This window comes from Alligator sinensis, unplaced genomic scaffold, assembly GCF_000455745.1.
Source record: "Alligator sinensis unplaced genomic scaffold, ASM45574v1 scaffold606_1, whole genome shotgun sequence".
NCBI classification, from domain to species: domain Eukaryota; kingdom Metazoa; phylum Chordata; order Crocodylia; family Alligatoridae; genus Alligator; species Alligator sinensis.
The window spans coordinates 420,473-428,135 of record NW_005842472.1 but is presented as its reverse complement, the minus strand read 5'-3'; positions in this window follow the sequence as shown (position 1 = coordinate 428,135).

Genomic DNA, 7,663 nt, shown 5'->3' with positions numbered 1-7,663 from the left:
AAAGAGGCTTGGGGGTCATCATTGACGACAAGATGAACATGAGCCTGCAATGCGATGCGGCGGCTAGTAAAGCGACCAAAACACTAGCTTGCATCCATAGATGCTTCTCAAGCAAATCCTGGGATGTCATTCTCACTTTGTACTCGGCCTTGGTGAGGCCACAGCTGGAGTACTGCGTCCAGTTTTGGGCCCCACAATTCAAAAAGGATGTGGAGAAGCTTGAGAGAGTCCGGAGAAGAGCCATGCACATGATTAGAAGTCAGGAAAACAGACTTTACAGTGACAGGCTGAGAGCTATAGGGCTCTTTAGTCTGGAAAAGCACAGGCTCAGGGGTGATCTGATGGCCACCTATAAGTTTATCAGAGGTGACCACCAGTATCTGGGGGAACATTTGTTCACCAGAGCGCCCCAAGGGATGACAAGGTTGAATGGTTATAAACTCCTGCAAGACTGTTTCAGGCTAGACATAAGAAAGAATTTCTTTACTGTCCAACCCCCAAGGTCTGGAATAGCCTGCCATCAAAGGTGGTTCAAGCACCTACTTTGAACACCTTCAAGAGACATTTGGATGCTTATCTTGCTGGGATCCTATGTCCCCAGCTGACTTCCTGCCCCTCGGGCAGGGGGCTGGACTCGATGATCTTCCGAGGTCCCTAATCTCCAAGGTTGTCAGACATTCAAGCAAAGAACCACAAGGTGACACTCACATACTGGCCAGACACACTGCTTGCCTTACTTACAGCCTGGTCACTGAGAAATATTCCAGTAGTGTATTCTATAAACATTTTGCTTGCTTTGCCTGCATTATTCTTGTTTCCTATCACTGTAAATCAATAAAATTTGTCTGTTATCAACTGGTGGGAGTTGTGGTCAGTCTAAAGGTTGGGCTTGCCCAGAACAAGGTACCAGGGCTGGGTTGTAAATCCAGTGCCAACACAGCGGTTCATTCATGTGGAGCATGATGTGCCCCAGTACATCTTGGAGGGCACCACAGACCTCCAGGACAGCCTCCCTGGTGGTCGCCTGGCCCACACTGAAGAGGTAGCCAACATAGTGCAGGCTGGTGGGCATGGCAAGTTTGAGCTGAGTAATGGCCAGCTAGGTCTGTTCAGGAAGGGGTGGCCACATGGTGGTGGCCTGACATTTTGGATGCAGGCACTGATTGAAGAGCTCCTGGAAGGTGGCCCAGGTCATCCAAAATTACTCCAGTCAGTGCTTGTCATCCCAGATGTGCTGGACAATGTGCAGCCACCAGTCCTGGCTGCCCAGGCAGACCCACAGATGGTGGGGCTGGAACCCTAGGATTTCATGGACAGCACTGGTTGAAGCATCCTCATGTGCAACAGATGGCTATAAAAGCTTGGCCAGACCTACACATGACATTTAAATTGTTAAATAGCTAAAACAGTATGTTTAGCACAAAAATGTAAGATTTTGCTGGGAACATGTGAAAGAAAGCAATCCCAAATTGATCTCATCTCCTGTGTTAATTGTAAATGTACCCAATGTTTATAATGCTAAATCAGTCTATGTGACTTCATCTAACCTACCTACCTCACACCTATTGTCTCCAGTGGCCTCTGATCCTCACTGCCTCACATTTGCATTCACTAGTTAAGGCATATTTCACAAAATAGGCAGTCAATCTCTAAAATATTTATTATGCTAAACCAGTGTATTCTCCTGAAACTCACACCTATTGTATCCAATAGCTTCTGATCCTTATGACCTCCATTTACATTTTAACAGACCTGCTTTGGTCTAATAAAAGGTATCCCATGTGTCCAAAGAACCTTGTAATATCTTCCCTTAATCAAGGCATCTGTCTCAAAACAGGCATTCAGTGTCTGTCATATACCTCCATAAACCATTTGATGCAGCTATTTTTATTAGGATTTATTGTTAAAACATCTACTGAAAGATAGTATTCTGTGATCAACTTCCTAAAGGTACCTTATTCAATCAATATCCAACCCATTTGATTCCAAACTGATCAAAAGCTTGCAGAAATAAAACAAATACACAAACAGGATACAATTGTAATATGTTAATTTTGTCCTTGCCTGCTTTGTTCAGACTTTGATTAACCAACTATCAAGAAGGAATGCTTTGAAGCTATACAAGTATAAGATGGAAAAAGTTGCCAGCAAAAAGTGGGCATCTTTTTCAGAGGAAAAGGGACATTGCAACCTTCCCCCAGCTGCACTAAGGTGATGGATCCATGGTTTGAGAAAGCTGAAGGGAAACTAAGCCTGCTTCTGGCCTCCATGAGTAAAGAATCTCCTATAGTTAGTATGAGGACTGTGTGGTAAGATAGCTCATTTATTAAATATTAAAAAGAGTTTTTTACTTTTATAGTTTGTTGGCAGTTATTAAAGAAAGTCTTTCTGCTATTAATCAACCAAGTGTTGTGTCAATTCTTAAAGCATTAGGTTTAAAAATCCGGTTTCTAAATGCAACAACATTGGCATCCCTGCTGGGGTCCAGATGGTAGCCCAGGGGCTGGTTAGCAGCCACATGGTGGCAGGGGGCCTCAGACACCATGGTGAGCCTGGCCACAAAGCACAGGGTGGCAGTCAGGGCCAAGGCTGACCTGGGCTATGTAGCAGTCACCCCAGTAGTGAAGTGCGATGTGCAGGGTGGCAAGTAGGAGCCCAGGGCATGGGTTGTAAGTCCTGCAGCAACCATCATGCAGTTGGCACAGACTCTGACAACAGAGTCAGAGGGGGCTGTGCTAGTGTGTTGCAGCCTGCTCCAGGCCAGAAATGCAGGTGGTCATGGAGCAGCACATAGGGCTGGCTTTTAAAGAGATCTCCTGGCCACTGGCAGCTATGGCCGGAGCCTCCAGCTCCCCTGGCTGCTGCAGTGGGCCAGTACAGGGCCAGAGGAGGTCTGAAGCAAGCTAGTCCCATGAGGACCAAATGTGCCCCCAAATGGCCTCACTTCAGGGAGGGTTTACTCCATAGTAAATTACTGTGAAGTAAACCTAATATAGCACGAATTGTATATGTAGACATGCCCTGTATGTGTATCAAGCCCAAATATTTAAAACTATGAATCTTGGCCATACCAAAACAGCAATTATTTCCATCAAACTGTGAGGTAGAAAGAAAAAAATATGCGTTTTTGTCCCCATAAGTATCTGATTCCAGAATAATCAGTTGTTTAAAAACATCCCATAATTTACTGAGTAAAGGAGGAATATAGATCCTCTAGATGGGGCAGACACTATAAGCATCAGCTTGATTTGAAGCTTTCCACCAAAATCAGTCCTCTTGCTTTATTTGACTTAAACATTATGTTGTTATCAGTGGGCCGTGCTTTTGAAGCTCCATACTTTTAAAGTTGCTTTTTTTTGGTGGGAGGGTGGAGGAGAAGGGAGATGGTAGAAAGGTAGTTAAGGACATGTGGACCAAAAGTATTAAAGACGCAGTCATCTCACTGTATGGGAATCTTTTCCTTTGCTATTTAATTTACTATCTACCACTAGCTGTTTTTAGGTATGTGGAAAAAACTTACCCCCAGCTGGGCAAGGAGCAGAGACGGCGGGATGCCACACCGGAAGCAGAGCACAGTGAAAGTGAAACCGCGGAGGGTGGAGCCGCCGTGGGAAAAAGAAGAGAAAAAAAAATGGCTGAGCCAGAAGGAGCTGGGATTGACTCCCCTGTTGGCGTGGGCATGCTTTATGGCAGTGTGCCAGGACCAATTGGTGGGCCAGGCCCCTGGATCTGGGATAAATGACCAGGCGGAAGACCAGTGAGAGAGACTGGAAGTGAGGTCTCCAACTGGCCAGGAGGGGCCAGAGCAAGAACCTAGTCCCAGTGAAGGGACCTGGTGGTTGCCCCAGGAAAGGGCTTCTGTGAGAGGTCAGGGCCAGAGAGAGCCCAAGGACTTACCTATAGAGTCTCCGTGGACAATGGATGACCACAGTGTGGACTGGAGCCTGGCAGGACCAAGTAGGACAAGAATCCGTACATGACTGACCCATGGCAAATACCAAGCCCAAAGAGAGGGCAACATGCTGGGGGACAGAATGGCACTGAATCAAGGCAATGCATAGACAAGGCAAAGGGGACCATAGAGAGCACTCAGGTTAAAAACACTGTCCCGATCCTACAGCCATAAAATTCAGAGAGCCAGAGCACCAAAGCATATGGTATAGCAACTTCGACAATACGAGTGATGACATTGTGCCCATCTCTGTTCGATTATCCACTCCTGTGCCGCTTTAGCATGTGCGCCTGGTTTTGGGTGCAATGAGGCAATGCAGTTGGGTGCAGTAGGAGGGAGAGGAGGCTGACTGGGTACACGTGCAGGTTCTCAGCATACGTGTACCCCCTGCAACCTACCTGCGGCGGCAGAGGCTGAGAAGCAACAGCGGAGGCAGCAGTAGCTGATCCCCCAAAGATAAGTGGGGCAGGAGCCGGCAGAGCTGCAGAGGATCTGGAGGGGAAGCTCCAGGATCCCTCTTTGCTGAGCCAGGCAGGGACCTGCGTGTGAACAGAGCGCACAAACAGCTGTGCTCTGTAAGGGCGCGCCAGCATTTGCGCCGGCGTTCGCACAGGTGGAAGCAGTCAGGGAAGCAAGAGAGTCTTCCTCAGGAGGGAAGAGACTCCACCAACAAGGAGAGAGGTAAGGACTATCTGCAAGCCATGGTGAGGACTCGCGGTGCTGCCAGGGGCCCTGCCCCCATGGTGCCACCCTTCCAGGGCTCCTCTGAGGCTGCCACCCAGACGGAGCCCTTGGCCAGGTGGCAGAGCTCCAGGCCAAGGTGAGCATGCTGCGGGTGATCCGAGTGGCGGACGATGAAATTGATCTGTATTTCCGTTCTCTGCAGGGACAGGAATACACCAGAGAGAACCCACATGCACAGCGCCCAACTAATTGGTGGCAGCAGGTTCCTGTCAAGGCCAGGGCAGTTTGTACAACTACTGTGCCTGCTCCCCAGACACCCCTTGGGAATAGGTATGTGGCCCTGCCCCCACTGGAGGAGGAGCCAGAAGAACAGGTCCCCAGAGAAATTGAAGCTGCTCGACCTACATCACCAGCTCAGAAGAGGCACACCCCAAGAAGGAGATGCAAAGTTCTGGTCATCGGGGACTCCATCCTGAGGGGAACCAATGGTCCAATCTGTTGCTCGGAGCCCTGGTCATGGCAGGTCTGCTGCATGCCCAGAGCGAGGATTCACAACTTCACAGAGACTATCCCTAAAATCATCAAGCCCTCTGACTACTACCCACTGGTTTTGGTCCATGTGGGTACAAATGATGCATCCAAGGACAAGCTGGATAACATCATGGAGGACTATAAGGCCTTGGGACACCAACTGAAGAAGACGGGAGCCCAGGTAGTATTTTCCTCCATTCTCCCAGTAAGTGGACGGGGTAGGCGTCATGAGGCCTGCATTGACGTGGTTAACCAGCAGCTTCAGAGCTGGTGCCATGAGGCAGGCTTTGGGTTTTTTGACAACAACCCATGTTTTTGTAAGGAGGGCATGCTGGGGTGGGATGGGCTTCACCTCTCCCCTAAGGGCAGATGTATCTTTTCCTCTAGGTTGGCTGATCTCATACAGCGGGCTTTAAACTAGCTTCACCGGGGGAAGGGGTCACTTCGAGTGGAGAGGATGGTTCACCAGCATGCAGGGTGACAAGAGGAAGGGAATCCCAAGTAAGCATCAACATCCGGGGAGCAGGGGGCATGTGACAAGGAGCCCTAACCCTGTCATGAGGAAGAAGGTGCATCCCTATAATGCCAGAACCTTCTGGGCACAGAGGGCTGGTGAGAAAGGGATTAACTACTGAACTGGGATGGCTAGTCAGCTGACTAGAAGAGGCAGGACTATAAAAACCCTGGGATGAACAGCAGTAAGGAGGTCAGGCAGCCAAAGGGGAAGCAGTGCCCCTGCAAGCTCCAGGAAGGAGTTTGGGGAGTGGTCCATGGCAGAAAGGGGGAAGCTACCGAAGCCCCTGTGAGATGACGATTGCATCAACAACCAGGACTGTAGCTGGCAGTGTGGAGCTGAGACTCAAAGAGAGTTCCTGTAAGCTCACCTGCTGCGTTGATTGACTACGTGCAGTTATTATTATTATTTTGGTTTTGGGATTATTGAATAAGACCAGAGGTTTGGGTGAGGCTATTAGGGGTCGGAGAAGGCCTCAATTTTGGGGACCCACTCCAGAGTGGGAGCCCCAGTGCAAGTGAGGGCGCAGCTTTTTGGGGGCACAGACCCTGGCGCCAGTGAGGTGCAGAGGCAGACAGGGCTGTGGAGAGCCCGAGTGCCAGTAAGGGCGTAGTTTTGGGACAATCTTAAAAAGGCAAGGGAGGCCTTGGTGCCCTTGGGGGTGCAAGTATATATTTTTTCTATTATTTTGGACTGGTGGCTCCTTGACTGTGGGCCAGGCACCCATGCCTCTGGGCCAGGGAGTGCTGTGTTTCAGAAGGGAGCAGAAAAGGGGGCCATGAGCCTCCCAGTGCTGGAAGGAAAAGCTAGAGTCTTGGATTCGAACCCAGTTTAGTGGGTTTGGATGGGGAGGCCTAGCTAGAGAAAAAGGGGTCAGGCCATCCTAGGAGAGACCCCAACATACCCAATATAATAGGCAGTCTCCTGCTTGCATAATAATTTCCATCAAGACGTGGCAGGGCAGATGAGGGCAGGACAGAAGAATTCCAAGAGGGCTCCAAGGGCACCCCCATGTAAGCTGCAGATGACCAGGAAGATGGCGCTGGGGAGGGCGACCAGTTACAGGGCCACAACTGTCCTGGGAGTGGGAGGGAGGCACGTGCACCCTCAAGAGGCCTCAGGTGCCTCTACACTAATGCTCATAGTATGGGGAGTAAGCAGGAGAAACTGTGTCTCCTGATTGCAAGTAAGAACCCAGACTTAGTAGGGCTCACAGAAACCTGGTGGGACCCTACCTACGACTGGGCGGTGGGCATTTGGGGATACACCCTATGTAGAAGAGACAGGACAGAGAGGAAAGGTGGGGGGGTTGCGCTCTATGTCAAAGAGCACCTCACATCATCAAGGATTAGCTTTGGGTTAGAGGAGGGTCGGGCAGGGACACTATCAGTCAAACTACAAGGGGGCGTGGCAAAAGGGACCTTACGGTGGGTGTCTACTACAGACCACCCAACCAGGGGGAAAAGCTAAACCAGGACTTCTCCAGTCAGCTTATGGAGGTGGTTAGGTCAAGGGATGTTATTGTCATGGGTGACCTAAACTACCCAGACATTTGCTGGGAGGAGCAGACAGCCAGGTCTGACCACTCGTGTAGGTTACTGGCTGTATTACAGGACTTTCACCTTATCCAGGAAGTGCACAGCCCCACTAGGGGTAAAGCCTTGCTGGACCTGGTCCTAGCCATGGGGGATGACCTGGTGAGGGGACTGCAGGTCCTTGACCACCTGGGCAATAGCGATCATCACCTGCTGGATTTCACTATCCAACGCAGGGCATGTAGGGCTCACACCAAGGCTAAAGCCCTTGACTTCAGAAGGGCCAACTTCAATGAGCTTAGGAGACTAGTGGGGGAGGCAGTAAGGGCCCAGAAGGTAGAGGAGATGGGAGCACATGAGGGATGGTCATACCTTAAGGGGGCGATCCTCCAGGCCCAAAGGATAAGTCCCTGAGAGAAGCAAGGGCGGGGTAAGAGTGATCCGAAA